This window comes from Vicugna pacos, chromosome X, assembly GCF_048564905.1.
Source record: "Vicugna pacos chromosome X, VicPac4, whole genome shotgun sequence".
Taxonomy (NCBI): domain Eukaryota; kingdom Metazoa; phylum Chordata; class Mammalia; order Artiodactyla; family Camelidae; genus Vicugna; species Vicugna pacos.
In genome coordinates, this window is record NC_133023.1 from 49,374,819 (window position 1) to 49,400,933 (window position 26,115).

At 35.4% G+C, this 26,115-nt stretch overlaps 1 pseudogene; it reads right to left on the reverse strand.

The window, feature by feature from the left end:
• Nucleotides 1-17,168: 17,168 nt before the first annotated feature.
• On the reverse strand, nt 17,169-19,344 carry LOC116279209 (importin subunit alpha-1 pseudogene; annotated as a pseudogene).
• Between the last annotated feature and the right edge of the window lie 6,771 nt (nt 19,345-26,115).

The window sequence follows — 26,115 nt, forward strand, 5'->3', positions numbered from 1 at the left end:
CCAAAATAAAGACTTAAGACAACTCTCCTGAGGGCTGGCAGTAATTGAAAGGATCCTAGCTGCAAATGGAGTTCACCACATTTCTGTCCAGCCATATCTAGCCACAAATAGCATGCAACTCACACTTCTGTCCAGCTATATTTTGGGTCCCCCAATGTGATGATTTCCAATCCAAGTTCTTAGGACACAAAATAAGGCAAACAAGAAGGCAGCAACTGTCCCTGGGAGAGAAAGGATCAATACCAATGGTTTTAAATTTGGTTCAGACTACAGACATACTCAGGAGAATTGATTCTCATAAGAATTCTCACCCTTTGCTGGCTTCTGCCAGTTTACAACCAGGATTTTATCTGCATGCTCTGTAGTGAGTGGGATTTAAAGTAGAGAGTGCAGCTCTGTTATCTACCAGAATTTGGCAATGTTTTCTATTAACTGTAATTTTCATTTCCCTGTGACTATTTAAGGGAATAACTGTTAGTAGTTACAGGAAAATCTGTTGGTGTCCCATCCAACCTGAGAGGGGCCCATACGGTGGGCCCTCCTTCAAAGGTAAGTTTGGTGGTGTCTATAAGACTGTGAACTTGGAAGACTTTTGCTTACGGTCGTGTGGTCTCTTCAGAGTATAAAGATAATATAGAAAGAAGATTAGTAGAATGTGTGCTCAAAAAAGGATAGAGTGGAGCAGTAGGAGTTAGATCAGTCTTATAGTCATTTGTTTTAGGTACCTAGTATATCTTTAGTATTTTGTTAGCATTTTGCAATTAATCTTTCAGTGAAGCTATTTTGGAATTTTGAGGCTTTTTGGAGGCTTCTGAATGCAAATTAAAATAGATCTCCCATTTTGTTTGTTGGATTTGGGAACCCTTGCTTTCAAGTACTCATCTTAAATGAATGATCTTGTGTTATTGGAACATTTGTAATAATGACCATTGTAAATCTAGGTTGTCTTTAGTGAGACTGGTCCATGCATATGAGGAGAGACTATAATTTTTTTTAACTTAAAACTTGCCAGGTTCCCAAAGTGGAGACTACCCTTACAACATTTAGATGACTGAGATCGCATTTTTGAAATTTTCTTGAGGGCAAAGAAAAGAATCATAGATAGCCTAAGGGGTATGCTTAGGGTTTGGACTTGGATTTTACTTGACAGTGTGCTTTTTACAAGATGCCTCTTTTTCCTGGTAGACAGTCTGCCCTGTTTTTCTAACCTGTAACCAGGTGTCCTTCATTGCATAGAATTTTCTTGTGAGTGGTGTGTAAGCCTACTGTGAAATTTCCTCATCCTTGGCCACCTTATCCTTACACAGGAGTCTTGTGCTTCAGAGACAGTTGTCTCTCATGAAGGTGGCAAACACTCTGGCATCATTTAGGTGCTCAATACATGCCCACTGATTTAATTTTACTCTTTCTCTCAGGAAAAATCCACAAGTTTTCATTTAAATCAAGGCATTCTAATTCAGAAACCAAAGGAGTACTCACCAAAAGGGCGATCTGTACTTATCCAAATCCCAAGTAAAATTGGAGAGCTCGACCAAAAGGGGAGAGTTCTAAATCCAAGAGGAAAGTCACCAAGCCAGAAACAGAAAGTGACTCACAGAAGTATTGAGTGCAAGGGGCTACCTCACTCAATTCTGAGGGTCACCATCCCTCTAGGGGTCATCTCCTTTGTATCCCACTTCTGATGCCATGATATGTCAACCTAAATAAAGAGGTATACTGAGGCAAACTCGAATTATCAGAAATTGAGTTTATTCAGAAATAACAGAAGAATTGCAGTTTGGGAAACGCACACTGTAGCAAGCTACAGACAAGTCTGTTGAGGGTTTGGGTTGGGCTGTGTTAATGGGCAAGGAGTGTAAAAAGAGGGAAATCCAGCCAGAGTCGAACAGTAAGTTCATTGGTTTGATGACGTGGAGAGATTCTTGACAGATGTTCATTGTTCAGGAAATAAGTCACAGTCTTCTATAAACTAGGCATTCAGTTTTTCAGTTCTTAAGTTCTGTTCTGAGTATACATGTATGAGAGTCTCCATTGCATATCCACTGGTTCCATTGTTTTGAAATTGTTTAAGAAAATAAATTCTATTTTATATAGAGTGATACCAATTTACAGAGGTATAATAAGGACTAAAAGGGAAAAATAATTACAGCTATTCACAAATTACATTAACAAAGCAAAAACACTGTGATAATTCATTGAGCTGTATAGGTATAATTCATGTACATTTTTATTGAAGAACAGTTAATTTGTAATGTGTTAGATTCAGGTACACAGCAAAGTGATATATACTACATTTATATATATATAGATATATATCTATATATATAGATATATATATATCTATCTCCATCCATACCTTTTCAGACTCTTTTCCATTATGGGTTATTACAAGATATTGAATATAGATAGTTCCCTATTCTATACATGTCCTTGTTTATTTGTTTTATATATAGTAGTGTGTATACGTTAATCCCAAACTCCTAATTCCCCTGCCCTCACTTTCCTTTTTGGTAACCATATGTTTGTTTTCTATGTCTGTAAGTCTATTTTTGTTTTGTAAAAAGTTCATTGGTATTTTTTTTTTAGATTCCACATACAAGTGATAACATGATATTTGTCTTTTTCTTTCTAACTTACTTCACTTAGTATGATAATCTCTAGGTCCACCCATGTTGTTGCAAATGGCATTATTTCATTGTTTTTATGGCTGAGTAATATTCCATTTTATATATTTACTATATCTTCTTTATCCATTCATCTGTCAGTGGACATTTAGTTTGCTTCCATGTCTTGGCTAATGTGAATAGTGCTGCTATGAACATTGAAGTGCATGTATCTTTCCAAATGAGTTTTTGACTTTTCTGGGTATATGCCTAGGAGAGAGATTGCTGGATCATATGGTAACTATTTTTAGTTTTTTAAGGAACTTCCATACTGTTCTCCATAGTGGTGGCACTAATTTACATTCATAACTGTGTAACGGGGTTCCTTTTTCTTCACACCCTCTCCAGCATTATTATTTATTAACTTTTTAATGATGGCCATTCTGACCAGTGTGAGGACATCTCACTGTAGTTTTGATTTGCATTTCTTTAATAGTTAGTGATATTGAGCATCTTTCTATGTGCCTGTTGGCCATCTGGATGTCTTCTTTGGAGAAACATCTAGTTAGGTCTTTGCTCATTTTTTCTTTTTCTTTATTTTTTATATATTGAGCTGTGTGGGCTGGTTGTATATTTTGGAAATTAATCCCTTGTCAGCAGCATTGTTTGCAAATATTTTCTCTCATTTCGTAGGTTGTCTTTTCATTTGGTTTGTGTTTTCCTTTGCTGTGAAAAAACTTTTAAGTTTGTTTAAGTCCCTTTTGTTCATTTTTGGTTTTATTTCTATTACTCTAGGAGATGGATCCAAAAAAATATTGCTGTGATTTATCTCAAAGACTTTTCTGCTTATATTTTCCTCTAGGAAGTTTGTAGTATCTGGTCTTACATTTAGGTTTTTAATTCATTTTGAGTTTATTTTTGTATATGGTGTTAGAGAATGTTCTACTTTCATTCTTTTACATGCCGCTATCCTGTTTTCCCAGCACCATGTATTGAAGAGACTTGTCTTTTCTCCATTGTATAGTCTTGCCTCCTGTGTTGTAGATTAATTGACCAAAGTGTGTGTGTTTATTTTGGGGCTTTCTGTTTTGTTCCATTGATCTATTTGTCTATTTCTCTGGTTCCATTTTAAACTGAAATCCTTTCTCAATAGTCTGAGTACCTTTTCAACCCCACTTTTTTTTCTCCTTTAGGAACTCTAATCACACAAATGTTAGTGGATGTTTTGTTACAGTCCTACATGTTTCTGAGGCTCTATTCTTTTTTGTTTTTGATTTTCTCTCCATTGTTTAGAATGAATAACTTCTATTGTTCTATCTTCCAATTTTTTCCTCTTCTCTGTTCTGCTGTTGAGCCCATCCAGTGAGCTATTTATTTCAGTTACTTTTCAGTTCTAAGATTTCCATTTGGTTCTTCTTTATAGTTTCTGTTTCTTTCCTGAGACTTTCTATTTCTTTACTGAGGCTATTTCTATTTTTTTCAAGTGTCATCATAATAGTTCACTGAAGCATTTCTATCACACCTGCTTTAAAACACTTGTCATATTATTCTAATTTCTCAGTTTTCTTCCTATTGCCATGTACTGATTATCTTTTTTTCATTCTGGTTGATGATGTCTGATCTTTGTATGATGAGTGATCTTCAGTTTTAACCTTGACATTTTTTCATTATGTTCTGAGACTTTGAATCTTATTTAAACCTTCTCTTTCAGCTGATTTTCTCTGACAGTGTTCCAGCAACTAAGGGGAACTAACTATCTAATTATATCCAGGTGGAGGTAGAAGTTCGCATTCCACTCTCAGCCTCTGTTGACACAAGATGGGGAGGGCTCTTTACTACTGCTGGGCAGGGGTTGGAGTTACAGCTCCCTACATGGTCCCCACTGACACTGTGGTGGGAAGTGAGGTTTGTTACTAGATGATGGGGATGAAAATCCTGGCTCTCTACTTGGTCTTCTCTGATACAAAATTTGCAAGAGTGGAAGTCTAGGTTTCCCACTTGGCCTTTGCTTGCATGGGCTGTGGTGCTTGACTGGACTAAAGCCATTATTTATTTATTTATTTTTGTCTTGCTAGGTTACCCTTTCTTTGTCCTTTGGCTGCAGAGAGCAGACTTTTGTTGGGGATTTTATTGTCTGTGCCCATTTGTATTTTTGGAATGTTGGTTTATTCCAATCAAGACTGGGATATATAAGACAAATGTAAACACAAGGCACTCACTGCCATGTTGTTCCTAATATTCCAAAGTCTCTAGTTTTTCTACTTTCTTCTCTTCTTATGTTTGTTTTATGTATAATATGCAGGGATTTTAGTTGTAGCAAGCAGGAGAAATAGGAGGGAAAAAAGCATGTCTTCTCCATCTTCCTAGAAGCAAAAACTACAGCACATGATTTAAAAATACATTCTATTGCTAATTTTTTGTGAGGTTACAAAATCTAAATTTCATCTTTTCAGAGTCTTAGATATCGGTAATTTACCAATTCATTAAGGAAAAAAAAGTGCCACTTAAAAAAAAACCCTTTTAAGGCAATATAACAAAACAGTGCTATATTATTTACTGTTTAGATTATTTCAATTTAAATATTATTCCAAATGTAGAACAGTTTAATTTAGTTATAGTTCCTATTTGTATATATTAAATGTATATTTAGAAGTCTTCATTAATGTAAACAAACCAAGTAGATTTTACTTAAATTTCTCTGACTCTGAGGATTTAGGAGTATCACTTATCTACTATGGTCTTGAAGGGCTTTTTTTTTTTTAAGTGAAAGTGTTCCTGTGTAGACTGTGCATATCTAATAGTTTTGTCATGACGGCTGTTCTTAGTATGGATGGTTGCCACGTTTTACTTCTGTATCTGTTTGCTGTTAATCCCTTTGATTGGAGGTGTGGTTTGTGTTTTGGTGATCAGAGCCTGCCCTGGTTGTTGTTGTTGAACAGGGCCTCCTTTTTTGTTCTGTGGTTGTCACAGCCCTGACGGGGATCAGGTCTGCTCCCCTGTTGTTGAAATAGAGGCTTCTAGACCCGTTTCTGAGCTGAGGTGTGTGGTAGCGGGGTTGAAGGGCTTCCACTGGAAGAGGAGCCACTGAATATACCTCCACAGGATATGTCCACCAGGAAGTGCCCTCTGTGGTGTTGTCTGTCACTTCTTTTGTGGTCTTACAAAGTACTCTTTGCTGATGCTGTCTACTTGTTTCCACCTCAGCAATGGGAATGTTGGCAACCTACTCTAGTGTCCCCCAGGTTCTATGCCCTCAGAGCCACCAGTGCAGATCTACTGACTTCAGGTACTAGGACCTGCCATCATGTGTTCAGTCACACACCTAGATCTGCATTGTGCTATGGGATCAGTGTAGACCCCAGCCCTATGTCCTTGTATGGTATGCTGTCCTGCTGTTAATGCCAAACCTGTCCCTGCCAGAACTCTGCTCATTGCTTAGAGGCAGGTCTTAGAGGGTGGGTCCACAAAGGCACCAGCAAGTCTGCTACCACTGCCTGGGGCTAGAGTCAAATTTCAGTCCCACTGGTTGAGTTGTGGGACCCCTAGCTATGGATTCAGGTTTCAGCCCTGTCTCCACCTGGAAGCCATGCTCCAGGGATTGTGTTCCTCCAGAGCAAGCCAAGAAGATGGCTGCATCTGAACCCCACCTCTCTTATGAGAACACATGCCAACAATAGTGCCAAGCAATGACCTCTGGGCTAGTGGAGATGGTGGCTATGGCCTGGCTGCATTGCACCACTCCTCACCGTGAGAACTATCAGTGGTACATTTTTATGTGGGTCCCAGGGTGTTCTGCACACAGTCACAACCACAGCCCACACCATGCTCCAGCCCCCCTACCCCGGCTGCCTCTGCACAGTCAGCCCCAATTCCCTTCTCAGACTCATCCGAGGAAGCCTGATTCTCAGCAGCAAGTACTGGCCTGCCCCTGCTGGCTTGCGTCTCTGTGTAGTGGTCACAGGAACCCCCTGTGCTGGTTTTTCTCAGTTCTTTCTGCTTCGTGGCTGCTGCTTTCTCTTCTGAGAAGCTCCCTTTCTGTTCCCACTGACCTCCTTGCTGGATAGGGGGCATCCCAGCATGACAGCACTTTTCCTCCTTTGACACTCCCTCCCCACAGGACAGGTCCTGCGCTGATTTCTATTTTCTTTTGTTTTTCCTCTTACCAGCTTTTGTGAGGAATCTTCTTATATTTCCAAAGTAAGAGATATTCTGCCAAAGTTCAGTAGGTATTCTGTGCAAATTGTTCCATCTGTGGGTGTAATTTTTGGTGTATTCGTGGGAGAGATGCGCTATGCGTCCTTCTACTCCCCAAATAGGTTTTAAAATATTTTCAAATTGAAAAGTCTTAGTATACCTGTTTGAGAGAGACACAAATAATTTATTTAGATTTTAAATTAAGAGATGCAAATATATTTCTATATCAAAGAAGTTTTTAGGCTTTATGGGAAAAGAGTTAGCATTATGAATATACAATACTGCACTGTCAATTATATGAGAAAACATTTGTTTATGCTTAACCTTTGCTATGGATATTGTTTGAATATTTCTTCATTATGAAATTCTATTATTTAGAGATAGAATAATGAGAAGCAAATCATCTATAGTTAAACATGCTAACACTACATTTCATGCAAGGTAAATAACTCAGTAATACAACTCTGAATAACAAATAATTTTATGTCCCATCAGGAAAAATTGTAAAATAATGAGTCGGGACCTAATTATCTTTCTATTTCCAAATGTAATAATTTGTTTGGACTAGAAGCATCTTGTCATTTTTAGATGTTATATTTATTTTAAAATTAAAAATAGATTCTCATATTAACTATTTGCAGGTTGATTTTTTAAGTTAAGAACATTTGGCTTGGGATTCAAGATGATGGTATAGGAAGATCCTGAACTCACCACCTCCCATGAACACCAAATCTATAGCAACATGAAGAACAATTCCCTCTGAACACTAGCTGGACAGCATCTCCACAACAAAGGATAAAAGGACAACATCGAGATAAGTAGGAGAGGAAGAGATGTGGTCTTGCCAAAAACCCCATCCCAGGCACAGTGACCCACAATTGGAGGAAACTCACAAATATGTGACTTCTCCCTATGGAGTGAGGGGTTTGTTCCCCACATTGGGCACTCCAGGTCCCAAGACAAATCCTCAAAATGCCTGGCTTTGAAAACCAATGTAGCTTTTGTCCAGGAGATCCAAAGGGTTGTTGGGAACTAAGATCCCTCTCTTAAAGGGGCTCACAAGCAGACACACTTACTCCAAGAGCCAGCACAGAAAAGACAGTTTGAAAAGCTCCTAGACCATATGGGAAAGAGATTCATTTACTAACCTTAAAGCATCTAGCAAAGGGGCATAGGCCCACTGGGACTCTATCCAGACATAGAGGCACTGATGGATGCCTTTTTTTTTCTCTCCCTCTACTTTGCTACTGCTGGCTGGCTTGGCCTGCCCCTATGTTTTTCCATAGCCCCACTAAAGCTGGTGGGTACATCCTGCACCCTTGTTCTCCCATAACTCTACTAAAGCTGGTAAGTGCATACAATCCACACAAGTGATGCCCCTTGAGTGCCTGGCACTGGTGGCCAAGGGACCTTGCATTTCTGGGCCCCATGAGACTGAAACAAAGAGACAGTTCTTGACAGATTGTCACCTGCAGAGCACAGGCAGCATACTGAAACACAGCCCCAGTCCACCTGTGAAAAAGTCCTATTCTCCTGGAGCTTCAGCCTGAGGGTCAGACTTCAGGTTTATCACATATCTAGAGGCTCCAGAGTTGCCATCAGAGAACATAAACTAGTGGACACCATCTTTGTGCTTTCTGTTAGTCTTACTACAGCTCAACAGTACTTCCTTTAATGGAGCTTAAACATTCACCTGGAGCCCCAACTTTTGCAACTGTCACTACGGGGACACATCTAGATGGTCTGATCTAGAGGCCAGTAGGGTTTATGATTTCAGTCCCAGAGGACTGTACGTATTTGCATACTTTAAAAGCTCTTGTCTGAGTGTCTGGCTTCCAATCAGCCTGAAATTAGGTGCTTACTGAGACCCTTCCCTTTGGAACACTGAACTGTCTTGGCACAACCTCAACAACTATGACCTGTCAAGAATAAATTAGGTTGCTTAGATAATAACAAAGATTCTAGAGACAACCAAGAGCTAGGGCAAGGTCGAAAGATAAGTTTCATCATCTACATGAGGCTACTCCTTCAAGATTGGGAGAGGTAGCTGTTTCACCAAATGCATAGACTCAAACATGGATAGTCAAACAAAATGAGGAAACAGAGGAATACGTTTCAAATAAAAGAACAAGATAAAACTCCAGACAAAAATCTTAATGAACCAGAGATAAGTATTCTTGTCTGATAAAGTTTAAAGTAATGGTCATGAAGATGCTCACCAAACTTGGGAGACGAATGGATGAAAACAGTGAGAACTTCAACAAAGAGCTAGAAAATATAAGAAAGTACCAAAAAGAAGTCACAGAGCTGAAGTATACAATAACTGAACTGAAAAATACACTAGAGGGTGTGTTAAAGACCTTAATGTAGGACCTAAAACCATAAAATTTCTAGAGGAAATCATAGGCAATATGCTCTTTGACATCAGTCTTAGCCATTTTTTTTTTTGAGTATGTCTCCTCAGGCAATGTAAACAAAAGTACATGTAAGCAAATGGTACTGCATTAAACTAAAAGTCTTTTGCACAGCAAAGGGAACTCTCAATGAAATGAAAAGGCCACCTACTGAATAGAAGAAGATATCTGATAAAGGGTTAATATCCAAAATATACAAACAACTCATACAACTCAACATCAAAAACAGACAACCCAATTAAAAACTGTGCAGAGAACCTGAATAGACATTTTCCAAGGAAGATATACAGGTGGTCAACAGACACATGAAAAGATGCTCAGCATCACTAATCATCAGGGAAATGCAAATCAAAACCACAGTGTGATTTCTCACACCTGTCAGAATGGCTGTTATAAAAAAGACAACAGATAACAAGTGTTGGTGAGGATGTGAAGAAAAGGGGACCCTCGTGCACTGTTGATGGGAATGTAAGTGGGTGCAGCCAGTATGGAAAACAGTATGGAGGTTTATCAAGAAATTAAAAATAGAACTAACTTATGACTCAGCAATTCCACTCCTGCATATTTACCTGAAGAATAGGAAAACACTAATTTGAGAAGATATTTGCACTTTTGTTTTCATTGCAGCATTATTTACAGTAGCCAAGATAGGGAAGCCACCTAAATAAATAAAGAAGATGTGATAGCACACTCTCCCTCTCTTTCTCTCTCTCTCTCTGTCACACACACACTGGAATATTACTCAGCCATAAAAATGAAGTCTTGCCATTTCCAACAACATGGATGGACCTAAAGTATATTATGCTAAGTGAAATACATCACACTGAGGAATACAAATATCATATGATTTCACTAATATTTAGAATCTAAAAAACAAAATGCCCTAAGAAAACAAATCAAAAGAAAACTAATAGATACAGAGAACAGATCGGTGGTTGCCAGAGGGGAGGAAAGTGTGGGAATTGGTGAATTGGTGAAGGGTGTCAAGAGGTACAAACTGACAGTTATAAAATTAATAACTTACGGGATATAATATACAGTATGGTCAGTATGGCCAATAATTTTTCTTGCACATTTGAGCTTTGCTAAGAAAGCAAATCTTAAAAAAATCTCATTAGAAGAAAAAATCATGACTTTATGGTGATGGATGGCAACTAGACTTATTGTGGTAATTATTTCATGGTGTGTGCAAATATTGAATCATTATGTAGTACACCTGAAACTAATATTATGTTATATGTCACATATACCTCAATAATAAGAGAACATGTATACAGATATTTTCAAGTTCTGAAGCTTTAAGAACATTAAATTAAGATTTATAGTTTCTATTTAAATTAGTATTTATTAATCACAGTCACATCACTCTTAATAGTTTTATAAATAGGTTGTGGTAGACCTTGGATAATCTTCAGATAATTTTCTTGGGGAAATGCGAGATATGTTGTACCTCAATGAAACATGCTGAAACAAAATTGTGAAAGATAATTTAGTTTACTGCCAAATTGACTTGGAGCTTGTGTGGGCCAAAAACCTGGAGTAATTTTGAATGCAATTTGTCTTTGGCATCCTCTATTGAGTACTCTTTTTCTTCTTGATGTCTCCCTCTCTCATTTTTTGGTCTTCTTTCCTATTCCCACTAATCCATGCCAAAATGTTAACTGGTTAACAACAGTTTTAGTTGTTAGTGTTTATATTTGGTTAGGGCTTATGGAGGAAGGAATACCCAGCCCCATTACTTTCCTGTTTCCCACTGTCAATTCCTGTCTCAGAGACCCCAGGTTTCCAAAGTCTCAGGAGTCTGAAGCTTGAAGGAATGATGCATCCAGGTGTTCCCTATGTGATATTTGCATAGAGTCCACCAGGTCCACATGACCTCCAATCATTTAAGAAAGCAACTGCTCTCTTGAGCACCAGCATCTGGGTACATCCAAGCCTGACCTACTGCCTTTGTGTGTGAACTTGTATGTATACTTTTCTGTGTCCCAGGGGTTTTTTTTGTCAGTAAAAATAATAAGAAAAAGAAGAATACTTGTCTAGCTCTTGATGTTGTTATAAGATAAAATGACATAGTGGATAGTTATTTAACATTAATTCAGGATAAAGACACTTAAAAAATTAAGATATTATGACATGAGCATCACTAGCAACTACTCTTCTATAATGCTATTGTAATAACTTTCAGCTCTTAAGAATAAAGCCACTTAAGAAATATACCATACATTTTCTAAGTAAAAGAGAAAGCCAGTGAACTGATAGAATTCCTTAAGCACCTACTGAGTTCATAAAAAAACATTAATATAAAAGATTAAATACCTATGAGTGCTTGCTTTATTTGAAACCCCAATTTCAGGTTTTCTTTTCTTTTTTTTCCCCACCATATCTAAGTAATTTAGAAATCCTTTGAATTTTTCACTTTAAGTGTCATTTCCCCTTTCATTCTCACTGCTACTGTTCTATAGGTCTTCATTATTTAGTCCTGGACTATGGCTACTGAGATGATAGAAATCTTTAAGGAGATTTCAGAATAAAGCAATGTGGACATTATTCATTTAGATCTATAAACAAATTTTTTTTAGCACTTAAACAAACCTACTTTTTCTAGACCTTCACATTTGCCAAGACAAAGACTGAATATTTTAGTTTTTTTTAAATGTGATTAGTTAACTATAAAACCATACTGGCCTTTCTGTTTTGGAGATCCAAGGCCACTTGTCTCACCTCCCTTGTTTCCCTGTTTTTCCTTGAGGATGAGGCTCTGCTTGCTTTCCCCTTCTATTGAAACCTGTTACTACTCATTCTGTCTTTTGGGGTTCTGTTCTTAATAAATATGGCTGAAAAGTGGCCAAGTCATCTTTCCTGTATCCTTTTCCTATATACTTCCAAAGAGAAGTTTACAATCCATTTTTATTATGAAATTTTATTCTAATCACTTTTGGGAACAGATAATTGAAAGAAAAAACATTAACAATTCAGCTAATTTCTGCAAGCATTTGTTGGATGTTTATAATATGTCAGACACTGTGCTAGCTCTTGATATGTAAAGATGGATAAGGTCTTAAATATATCACAACCTGGCAGGGAACATTTTACAGCTCTTGAATAAATTACAGTATAGTAGATGAGTTATAAGTGTTATAGAATCTAGTAAAATTCTAATAGTTATTGTCCTTCTTCAGTTCCTGCATCACTTCGAGATAGTAGATAAAAGCTCAGCCAGATTTTTACTTTCTACTTTTATTTCTGTCTGTGGAGCTTATTAAATCTCCACTTCAGCTTTCCTCTGAGTTTTCTAAGTGCCAAGAGCACACTGGCTCCTTTTTCCACAAAGCTTCCCAACTTGGGAACCTGAGGAGCAGATTTAAAAGAATAATATCTTTGTCTCAATTGGGTATTCTCCTCAACTGTAAGGTCCTCTGGATGGGCTGACGTCATCTCTTGAGTCCTTTGCTCTGCCCATGATTGCTACCTTCTTAATATTTCCTCATATTATGTTATTTTCTGAAGAATCAAAAATACTTAATAGAGAAACAAACTATGACTGGCTATACTACAGATTTACTTCTTTTATCATTTTGAGGATTATTTCCACACAAACTCCATAGTTCACTATTATAATTTAAATATTACATCTTATAAATGCTACGTTTGAAGCTATTATTATTATTAAAGTGGGTCATATAAAGTTTCATGTAATTAACATATTTGCTTCTAAGAAATTTATGGTATAAGTCAATACAAAGTATTTTCCTCTACCTCCGATATTTTACAGGTAGTTAACATGTATACTAGTAACCCAACAAGTGGAAAAAGTTCATGGGAAGCTGTTTCTAAAGACTTCCACCCAAACTAGAAAATTAATATTAAAAAAATAAATTAACTATTAAATTAACTATTTTTAAAGACAGAATGTGAAAGGAGAGTTGATTGTTTATATAACCACCATATGAAAAACAGCTTTATTTTTGTTTAAGCTACAAATTACTGTATCGCTTTATAACCAATGCTCTTTTTGTTTAAAAAAAAATTACCAGATGGCATCTCCCCTGTAGTACCTCCCCATTAATATTAAATTTTATTATTTACATCTTATTTACTGGAAGTTTGACATTTAATTTTTAAAAGTCCAATCAACTAATTATATTTTAAAAAGTAATATGTTTTACTATATATCCATAAGGATATAAAATATCTAAAGTATTTAATTTTATAGCATGATACCCATATTTCTCATAAATACACTTATAAAACTATTACCTACAAGAAATGCAATGGCTTGTGTTTCCATTATTGTAGCTTTCATTCCATTTTTTCTTTACTTTTAGAAAAATGCAGATAAATTTATCTTATCAAACTCCCCAGCTAAACTGAGAGAAAAGAATAATTGGAGAGAGAACAGTTTATGTTAAACTCCTACCACCATCCCATCTAGTCCTCCTTAGACCTAGTAGATTCTAGGGGGAAAGGCAAGTTATCACAAACTAGTAAATCTCTAAACTCCCCCATTTTTCCTTTTCTTTTTCTTTCCCAGCTTTTCACCACTGAAATAGATTGTGCAATATATTTCTTGTATCAAATTTAGGAGAAGTGGAAAGTAATACACTTAAGAAAAACATGTGGAATGTATAAAATGCCTTTTATGTAGGAAGATTTTAAATGCATGTCAATATTTTACTCTACTTGAATACTGAATTTATCCTACTTTGTTAAAAACTTAGCTATTAACATCTATCATAAAGAGATTCCAGATTTTGGTCTGGCTTATGTGATTTTGTGAAAGAGGTACTGGCATCTTTCCCCTCAAAAGTAGCCCTACATGTATATTTATGTGCTTGCATATGTTTAAGGAACATAATAGCACAGGACTAGGAAGCTTTCTAGGAAAATCTGAGCAAGAGTCCTATGCTAAAGTTTGCCAGATATATCAAGAACAATTATATACAATTGTACCTCAGCATCTGTGGTATCTGTGGGAGATTGGTTCCAGGACCACCTGCAGATAACAAAATCCACAGATGCTCAAGTCCCTTGTATAAAATGGCCCACATGCATCCTCCGTACACTTTAAATCACCTCTAGATAACTTATGATACCTAAACAATATAAATGTTATGTAAGTAGTTGTAAATATAACATAAATGCTACATAAATAGTTGCCAGCATGCAGCAAATTCAAGTTTTGCTTTTTGGAACTCTCTAGAATTTTTTTCTAATTTTTAAAAATAATTTGTTTTTAATTTTTAACTTTATTTATTTATTATTATTTTTAAGGGGGGAGGTAGTTAGGTTTACTTATTTACTTTTAGAGGTGGTACTGGGGATTGAACCCAGGACCTTGTGTATGCTAAGCATGCACTCTACCACTTGAGTTTTACCCTACCCCCTTCTAATATTCTTGATCAGTGGTTGGTTGAATCTGCAGATGCAAAACCTGTAGATATGGAGGGCCAACAGTTCTATTTGCCATTAGGCTTATAATTTAGTTGGGGTTGGAGATGAGAAAAAATGTATAAGAAAAAATAGGGAACGTAACAACACCTTAATTAAAGGAAAAGAAGTTCTTTAAACAAAGTTCTATTATGGTTATAAAAATAACACATTTGTTGTAGAAAACATCAAACAATATAAAGAAAAAATCAATAAATCATCAGTAAATCCTCCCCAATGCTCGAGATAACCATTGTTATCACTTTGGTAAGTGTGTTTCCTTCTCTTCATATTGCTCTACATTAATTGAGATCATACTGAAAAAGAACTTTATTCTCTATTTTGCATTAACATTCTTCTTACTTATACATTTCTCCCATGTTATTAAAATTGTAAACATTCTTGATAGCTGCATAATAACTAATGTAATAGCCATACTATGATTTACTTAATCACTTCACTATTATTAGACATTTAGTTCAGTCATTTTTTCTTTTGCCATTATAAATAAAGCTGTGTTAAACATTTTGGGGGCACAAACCTTTGCATTTGGATATTTCTTTATCATATATTCCAAGAGGTAGATTTAAATTTGTGATAGCTGTCACTGAATTTCTTTCCAAAAATATTGTATGAATTTACAATCCCACAAACTATATATAATTATTAAGGACTGAATAGTTTTCAGATGTTTTTAGTCCATTTGTATGTCCTCTTCTGTGTTATTTTTCCATAACATAACTTTTAACATATTTATTCCAGAACCAAAGAGCTACAGAAAACCAAAAACCAAAACACCACTAGAGTACTCATTAATGAGGCAGTGAGAAAAGCCATGCTGGAAACACACATTCTTATTTCCTTGATACATTTTCTAAGTATAGTTAGGTTAACAAAACTTGTGATGATAAAATATGTAATTGAAAACCATTGTTGTACTCTAATAATAGAGATAGAAATAGTGCATGAATGAGTAAAAGCTAAGCTGATTATTATAGGATCAGGTCAGAGTATAAAATATTTTGGGAGAAGGTGAGCCTTGGAGCATGTATTGGATGAAGTCGTGATTATTATTTTATTCATTCACTCAACAAATTTTTTTTTGACAATTACTATATGCCAGGCACTGTTCTAGTCACTGGAGTACAGTAGTGAGCAGAACAGATAGAATTCCCTGCCTTCATAGAGCTTTTTATAGAATAACCCTTGCTTCTCAAAATCTACAGACTAGCAGCATTACCATCACTTGGGAGCCTGTTAGAAAGCAGATTCACAGACCCAACCCTAGACTTCCTCAATCTGAATTTTAATAATATCCCTAGATGGTTAACATGCACATTAAAGTTTGAGAAGCACTGATCTAATAGATTTGATAGGCAGTAGGAGAGTAATCTGAAAAGAAATAGCATGAGCAAAGACATGAGGTGAGACTAAGCAAAACATATTGAGAATGATAAGAATAAAATAGTTTGTTAGAGGAAACAGAAAGGTTTACTAAGTGCTATGATCTGAATGTTTGTGTGCCTGCCTCCCAAATTCCTCTGTTGCACTCCTAATCCCCAAGATGAACATATAAGTAGGTGGGGATTTTAGGAGGTGATTAGGTCATGATAGCAGAGCCCTCACGATTGGAATTAGTGTTCTTATAAAAGAAACCCTGGAGAGCTAGCTCACTTCTTTGGCCATGTGGGGTTACAGTGAAAATATGGTCATCTAGGAAGAAGGCCCTCACCAGACACTGAATCTGCCAGCACCATAATCATGGATTTTCAGCCTCCAGAACTGTGAGAAGTAAATGCTTGTTATTTATAAGCCACCCAGGCTCTGTTATTTTGTTATAGCAGCCCAAATTGATTAAGGCAATAAGAGATAAGATTTGTGAGAGCTTGAATGTTAAAAACTTAGATTCACTCATCATTGGGTGGAGTTCCAGTGGACAATTGAATGTATGAATCTAGGATTCAGAGGAGTAGGTAACACGGGAGAAGTATCCTTGAGAGTTGGCAGAGTAGAGGTGGGATTGGAAGCTATACAAGTGGATTAGATCTCCTATGAAGAGATTTTAGAGAGTGACAAAAAGGAAAATAAGAACAGAAATCCATGAATTACCAACATTTAAGATGCAGGACCCCATGAAGGAGACTGAAAAGGAATTAGCTAAGGTAAAATGAGAACTACAAGAGCTAGTCCTAAAGTTAATGGTATAGTTTCAAGGAGTAGGGAGGGACTACAGTATGTATTACCATGGAAAAGGTAAGTAAGATACAGTCTGAAAAGTAATTATAGGATTTGCAAATTAGGAAGTCGTTGATGACCTTAGATCATTATTAGTGGAATGGTGGAAAGGAAAGTCACCTTGCATTCGTTTGCAATATGAATGAGAGGTGAGGAAGTAGAGACTATGAAATTAGAGGCTTTGAAGAAACATGGCTATGAATGGAGAGGAATAATAGATATAGGTAAGATACAGGGGTGGAGAGAATCTCTCTCTCTCTCTCCTCTCTCTCTTCCCCAGTACCCAACCCATACCTCACCTGGTTTTCAGATGGGTGAGAATTGGTCATGTTTACATGCTGAGAGAAAGGATCCAATAATAAAAGTAATAGTAATGCTAACATCATTAAGTAGTTGATCTGTGTCAGGAATTCTGCTATGTACTGGCATGCATTATGTAATTTAATCATTATAACAACCTTATGAGAGGGACAAAGGTAAAGTGACATTTCTGAGATTGCACAACTGGTAAGTAGTAGAGTTAGATTTGAACCTGAGCTGTCTGATTATTTAGTCTATACTTATAATCATTAAGCTATATTCATAATCATTAAGCACAAATGAGGGGGAAAAGAAAAGACAGGGGATAGAGTAAAGTCCTTAAAGGATATTGGAAGACATGATATTGAGAAGTAGAAGCATGGACCTTATACAATAGGGGGGACATCTCTTTCTCCCATGTAAGAAAGATGACAGTAAGGATAGGACAAAATATATAAATTTTCGTGGATTTTTATAATTATTTGCTTAATTAAATTGCAAACCTACCCTTCAGCACTCTATGCCCTTATATTTGTCATCTCACATACTGTATATTTACTATTTTGTCTTATTTATTATTTGTATCCCAACAAAATGTAATTGACATTCTTGATTAAAACAGGAAAAATGGTAGTGGATGACAAATTGAGCAGTTTGGGACAAAATTATAATTGAAAAAATTAATACAGTGAATGTAGAACACTATTTCAACAAGGTTTGTGGTGAATCATAGAAGTGAGGTGGAACAATAGCATGCAGATGAGGTATTATCAATGGGAAAATTTTCTTTTAGACTAGGGAAGATTTGACTATGTTATAGGCTGAGGAAGAGGAGCTGGTTGATAGAGAAAAATGAAGAATACATGATGAAGTAAATCACTGACAGAGAACAGTCTTATGGGTGTGGAATCAAGATCACATTTGGAGAAGTTAGCTTTACTGATGAAAGGATATATAGCCTTTCCTTTCGAAATGAAGATAAACAAAAATGGATATATCTTTACAGTTACAGGTATATTTATTATCCATTTCTCCCAGTAGAATGTATAAGGAGTTTATCTATATTGTTCACTGTTGAATCCTCAGTGCCTGAATCATTATTTAGCAAATAGTAAATACATACTTATTTGGGGTTGAATGGATGAATATTTATAGATAAGTTAGCAGTTAGAAAGGAAAAACTGAAAGTGTTCCTACATCTACTACAACCTAAATTTATTCATCTGCCCCAGCAACAGTATTTTCTATGGCTCTTAAGGCTGGAGTCACAGTTGGCTATTCAGTAGCTCCTGGAAATTTTACAAACTGTGGCAAAACTCTTGTTTTTACAATTATGTGAATGACTCCATTGGACCGTCAGTAAGATAGGACATAGCTCAGCAAATATCTCTAAGTACTTCTTGACAGTCATTATGCAGGAGATAAACTAAAGCAGAAAGAATTTGCTTAATAGCATCTAATGTAGGGAATAGAATTCATATTACAATAAAGATTTGAAAGTATCCAGGTAAGACTATTTAAATAACCATATGCTAAGGATGATGAATCAGTAACTGTGAGTAGAATTAACAGTTTATTATAGCATTCTTGATAACCAAATCATTGGAAGTGAACCATTACCTGCAATGTTTCTGAGAGCCCTTATAGCTCATTCACTGATGTGTGAATGAGGAGATGACAAGAGAGCAACGAATGCTGATATAGTACCTCAATCTACCACAGTATTAGTCTATTCTGATTCCTCAGAATTGATATTAGCAAGTGTACCTAAGCAGATTAAAATTCAGTCAGAGAAAGGCACACAGTTTAGAACCAAAGTACCTTGGATTATAGTGTCTATGGAAGACTGTTTTCCCATACAAAGAAGTTTTCTAGCAACTTGGGTAGGTTGGAGTTGGCTTTCCAAATTATTGCTGTTTGTGTCTTTCACAGTGTCATCAACAGAACAACTTACAAAATCCTAGATGCTATGATTTTCCTTTAGTGGAGAAGTAGCAGCATCAAGAAAATAACACATTTCTTCTTTTCAGCATCTGGTCATTTTTCTTAGCTTTCTTCAGTTTCACAATAACCTCTATACACTACTGTCTCATTTCTGTTCTGTCTTTCCCTTTGTCCTCCAACCTATTAAGGTGGGGAGTTAGTGAATTAACATTCTTATTGGTGGACATGTTATTAGACAGTGGGAGAAAGCTTGAAGATAGTTGTGGATCTGGCTCAGGTTTTATGGGTAGCAGCATATGGGTATACAGTCTTAAGGTTAACATTCACTGAATGACTGAAAAATTACATTTTTAGATTCTAAACTATGAAGTTTTCAGAGATTGCCTTTTGATTTTATAATGATGTGTGGAAAGTTGATAAAAGACTATCCATTTATGGTGGGAAAACACATACATTTCTAGTTAAAGAGGAGATCATTTAAGGGAGAATGATATCCACCAAAGAGAGGCAAAAGGAATTTGGACAGTATTGTGTATTCAAGTCTATAATAGAATTATTATAGAATTATTTTATTTTTAAATGGTAAATTAGAGGTTTAAGGAGAGGAGTTTTAGACTGAACTAGAATTATGTGCATTATTTCCTGTTCCTTCTACCATGCTTGTCCTTTTTCAAAATCATAGTATTTATTATAATCATTATTATTGACAGAGAAAATTGCAGTTCCATTTTTCCTAGAACTTAAGCATTAAAATACAAGTAAAGACACACTGCAAATTCATACAAACAAACCATGGACGTTGTTTTCCCTGGCAAAATAAAACTTAGAATGAGTAGGCAACATATAATTAAGATTTAAGTTACTAAATGGCAGCCAAAAACCTCTGAGAGATGTTTCCCTGCTCATAAAAAGAGCTCAGTTTCTAAATTGAGGATAGGTAATCAATGTTAGCAAACTTAGCTACCCCCCATATTTTGGAAATAACCCCTCCCTTTCTTTATTTACTAGTGGTGTTTCACTGGATTGTCCTTTTATTTGAATTTGAGCAACTGCCAGCAAAGTATTATCTGCTGCTTGTTTCTTGCTCCATTTGGTCTGCAGCCTCTATATGCAAGCTTTTGGGAAGGTGCAAAATCTACTTTTTAAAGGCAATTTAATCTTACTTTTTTACAATTTTTATTCACAACTACTCTTTCTAGCCTTAAAACTACAGTAATCCATTATCTGTCTAGGCTTATTGGAAAATAAAAATATATTTTAGGAACTGAAGATTTCCACTTCGTGGGGAAAATTATTCTAACAATTTTTGAGAGCTAGTTATAAAATGTAGATTTTTAAATAAAAATACCAAATATATTTTGACTTTTTCTGATTGAGCAGGATTATCATTATTAGCATGTGTTATTTGTCTTTTCCGGTTTCTCTCTTCTTTCATAACTGTTATTTGTCATTATTTTCTACCCACTTCTAGTTTGTTTTATCTAATCTAGCTCTTAACAGGAAAAGGTATAACCACAATTTTTAAGAGTAGTGTGTTAATAAAAATTAATGGGCTTGAATGACAGGCTTAATAGTAATGATAGTAACTATTTATTGAGCACATACTATGTTCCAGTCTCTTTCCTACCCCCCATACGGTACCATTCTAATGTGTTCAATGTATTCTTTTTAATGTGTGTGTTCTTGTAAATTGTGTGTGTGCATTTATTTTAAAATTTGTATAAATGGTATTGTACCATATTTATTCAGCACTTACTATGCAACAACTAAGGCACTAGAGATACAGTAGTGAGCAAAACAAAATTATAACAATAAATAGCAATCTAGAAGAAAATATATATTTCATTCTATTTCTTCTTTTTTCTTATGCAGTACTGTTTTTAATATCTACCCATGTTTCTGTGGGCATACCTAGTCCTTTGTTTTGCCTACTGCCTAATATTACATACTCTGCATTTATCACATTTTATTTATTCACTCTTTCAGTGATGGACACCTAGTTTGCTTCTAACACCCCAACATCACACTTTTGTAGTGAACATCCTCATACACGTCTCCTTACTGTGAAAATTTCTCTGATACACACACATACACACACACACACACTGGCGCATACACACCCCTACTCTACAGAGTGAGATCACTGGGTCCATAGAGTATATTAATTTAATTTGAGTTAGTGGTGCCAGACTGCTCTCCAAGAGGGCTTCACCAACAGTGAATGAGGGCTGCTATCTCCCCTTTAATGTTTGTCACTATCTTTATAATTTTCGCCAATCAGATTACTATGAAATGGTATCGCATTACTTTTATGTATATTTTCCAAATTGCTAGTGAGCTTGAGTATCTTTATTATTTTAGTTTTGGTGAGTTTTTCTTTTATGAAATACCTGTTTATATTTGCCAGTTATTCTATCAGAGTTCCTTACTATTTTTACTGGTTTATAGGATTTCCTTAAATATGTTACGGATTATAGTTTCTCATAGTTATCACAAGTGTTTTTGATTAATTAATGATGAAAAATCCAAGTCTTTCACTGTTGTACCATACTACCTGATTTTGTTACAAAGCTGTGTTGTTAGGACCACTGTCTCAGGGGCTTATTAGAAGTCTTTTCTCTCTTTACTGTTGATTACAGTCACCTGAAATCTGACTTCCCAATAGGTAGAGTGTATATTATATTTTTATTTTTACCTGTTTTGAAATTCTTAACACATCTTAACAATTTATAATGGAAGACATATTTGAAATTATTTGGGAACTTGACAAAATTATACTAACATTCTATTTGGAAGAATAATAATATTAGCCAAGAACATTTTAGAAAAGAAGAGTACTGAAGGGAGCTTCCCTTATCAGATATTAAAGTGGATTTTAAAGCTAAGTGACTCAAAATAATTTAGTGCTGGAATAAGAATTAACAGGCCAATCAATGGATAGTTATTTAGCTCACAAACAAAACATAGTATATCAGTTCACCAAATATTTATTCACTGTTTACCATACAACCAATATGTAAGGCACTAGAGACACAGCAGTGAGCAAAAGGAGAACCTTGCTTTCATGGAGCCTACAATCTAGTGGCATATATTCAATGCATAAAAGACATTTTTCTTTGATATGTTTTATATATATATATATATTTACTGTATGACGTAGATAATTATGTATGTCTTTAATTTGTGAAAAATTTGTTGGAAAATATTTCACAAGTCATTGGGAGAAAAGCAAGGATTTTTCAATAAGTGGTGTTAATTCAGTTGTTTAGGGGGAAAAAGATAAATCCTCACTTCTTAAATCAAACTAGGTGGATTAGGGCATTAAATATTTAAGATTAAATTAAATTAAAGTAAATCAAATTAAATTAGATGACAGCAATCTAGAAGAAAAAACAGGTGAATAGTTTTTGAAACTAAGAGAAAAGACTTTAAATTTATAAAGCAACAAATGGTATCAATGGGGCCCAGTGAGGTGTCGAACCTCTACCCCTACATGAGCATTAATAAGACAGAATTAAATGATATGAGTTAGGCTAGTTGATATTATGCTTCCCCCCACTTTCCTTTCCCTTAGTGTCAGTGGGACCCACAGCAATCTAAGCTTCTACTTCTACCCAGCATTCTTGAGGAGCAATGAGGTGGCAGGAGGTTAGTCTAGTTTGCATTACACTTACCTCCCCTCCCATAGTGTCAGTGGGGTTCAGCAGGAAGCTGAGTTTTCAATCTCACCTTGTAACAAAGTGGTGTTGATAACTCTCAATACCCTCTACCACTTACACCCACACTCAGAGGCAATGAGGTGGTGCATGTCAGGAGGGTGTCCTTACTTTTGTCAGGAATGGATCAACAGGGCCAAGGAGATTGCTGAACTTCCACCTTACCTGTCTGAAACAAGGCAGTGGGAGTCAAAATTCTGCTTTTGCTAGAGTTGTGTTGGTGGGACCCAGCAGAAAGCTGAACATACACACCCACCCAGTCCTCATACTACACATCAAACAGGGGGACTGCTTGCTTAGGAAAAGATTAAATAGGATCTAGAGTCTCATAATATAATATCCAAATTATCCAGAATACCATGAAAAATCATTCATCATACAAAGAACCAGTAAATCCCCAAATAGAATGAGAAAAGACAGTAGATATAATAGATACCAACACTAAGATGAATCAAATGTTGGAACTATCTGACAAAGGTTTTAAAGCAGCCATCATAGAAAATGCTCATCAAGCAATTACAAATTCTCTTGAAGCAAAAGAAAACAGAAAGTCTCAGCAAAAAAATAGAAATTATTAGAAGGAGCCGTACTTCAGGATGACACCTGCACCCCAATGTTCATAGCAGCACTATTTACAATAGCCAAAACATGGAAACAGCCCAAATGTCCATCAACAGGTGACTGGATAAAGAAGAGGTGGTATATTTATACAATGGAATACTACTCAGCCATAAAAACCAACAACATAACGCCATTTGCAGCAACATGGATGCTCCTGGAGAATGTCATTCTAAGTGAAGTAAGCCAGAAAGAGAAAGAAAAATACTATATGAGATCGCTCATATGTGGAATTTAACAAACAAAAACAAAAACAACAAGAAAACAAAGCATAAATACAAAACAGAAATAGACTCATAGACATAGAATACAAACTTGTGGTTGCCAAGGGGGCAGAGGGTGGGAAGGGATAGATGGGATTTCAAAACGTAGAACAGATAAACAAGATTATACTGTACAGCTCAGGGAAATATATATAAGATCTTATCATAGCTCACAGAGAAAAAAATGTGACAATGAATATATATATATGTTCATGTATAACTGAAAATCTGTGCTGAACACTGGAATTTGACACAACATTGTAAAATGATTATAAATCAATAAAAATGTTAAAAAAATAAATAAAAGGAACCAAATAGAAATTATAGAATGGAAAATTTCAACAACAAAAAGCTCAATGGAATCAAGAGTAGACATGATAGAGGATAAAATCAGTGAACTTGAGGAAATATTATTAGAATTTACTCAATCTGGACAACAGAGAGAAAAATAGACTGAAAAATAAATGAACAGAGCCTCAGAGACCTGTGTAAAAATAACATAATACTTAACATATCTTCAAAGTCCTGGAACTAGAAGAATAGAGTAGGGCTCAAAACTTATTCCAAAAGAATAATATAACCAAGGCATAGAAACAATGTAAATGGCCATTGATCGGTAAATGAATACGGAAAATGCTATATACGTATTTTTAAAATAATGTAATAGAATATTATTCAGCCATAAAAAAGAAGGGAATTCTGCCTTTTGTGACAATATAGATTAACATTGAGGGCATTATGCTAAGTGAAATAAGTCAGATGGAAGAAAAAAAGATAAATACCAAATGATCACACTTACATGTAGAACATAAAAAAGTCAAATCATAGAAACATAGTAGGTTGTGGTTACCAGGTGGTGGGGGAAATGGAAAGATGTTGGTCAACCGGTACAAACTTTTTCTGGGGGGTTTAGGTTTACTTATTTTTTTACTTTTTGGAGGAGGCACTGGGGATTGAACCCAGGACCTTGTGCATGTTAAGCATGTACTCTACCACTTAAGCTATATCGTTCCACCCAACTGGTACAAACTTTCAGTTACGTGATGAACAAGTTTGGGAGATCTAATATACAGCATGATGACTATAACTAACAATATTGTCTTATAGACTTGAAATATGTTAAGAGAGTAGATCTTTTTTAAAACATTTTTTATTGAGTTATAGTCATTTTACAATGTTGTGTTAAATTCCAGTGTAGAGCACAATTTTTCTGTTATACATGAACATACATATACTCATTGTTACATTTTTTTCTGCTGTAAGCTACCACAAAATCTTGTATATATTTCCCTGTGCTATACAGTATAATCTTGTTTATCTATTCTACATTTTGAAATAAGAGAGTAGATCTTAAATGTTCTCACCACACAACCTTATTGTTGTAATCATTTCAAAATATACACATATATCAAATCACCACATTTTACACCTTAAACTTGCACAATGTTATTTGTCATTTATACCTGAATAAAGCAGGAAAAGAGAAGAAATAGCTGAAAACTTCCCAAATTTGTCAAAAGATAAAAACCTATAGATTCAATAAGCTAAATAAACCTTAAATAAGATAAACTAAAAATAAATCCACACCAAGAATCATCAAAATTAATTCTGAAAACTTCTTGCAAAGAAAAAAATCTCAAGGATGGAGAAAAAAGACACATACCCATAGGGGCAAAGCAATTTTTAATGACTTCAAATTTCTCACCAGAAAGCATAGACAGCAGAGCAAAGTTGCAAAACATTTTTCAAGTACAGAAAGAAGCTACCAACTGCAACTCCCACATTTGGCAAAAAGTTCATTCTGGAAAAAGGAATTTCCAAAGGAAGAAAAGGTAGGAATATGTTGCTAGCCTACCCTTAAAAAATGACTACACACACATTTATGGTCAATTAATCTACAATGAAGGAGACAAGAATATACAATGGAGAAAAGGCAGTCTCTTCAATAAGTGGTGCTGGAAAGCTGGGCAGCTACATGTAAAAGAGTGAAATTACAACATTTTTCTAACACCATATACAAAAGTAACCTCAAAATGGATTAAACACCTAAATGTAAGACCAGATGCTATAAAACTCCTACATGAAAACAGGCAGAAAAATCTTTGACATAAATAGCAGCAATATTTTTTTGGATCTGTCTCCTAGAGTAATGGAAACCAAAGTAAAAATAAACAAATGTGACCTAATTAAACTTAAAAGCTTTTGCTCAGCAAAGGAAACCTTAAACAAAACAAAAAGACAGCCTATGAAATAGAAAATATTTGCAAACAATTCTACCAACAAGGAATTAATTTCCAAAATATACAAACAGCCTGTTAGCTCAACATCAAAAAAAAAAAATCAAAAAGAAGCAGACCTAAATAGACCTTTCTCCAAAGAAGACATCCAGATATCCAAGAAG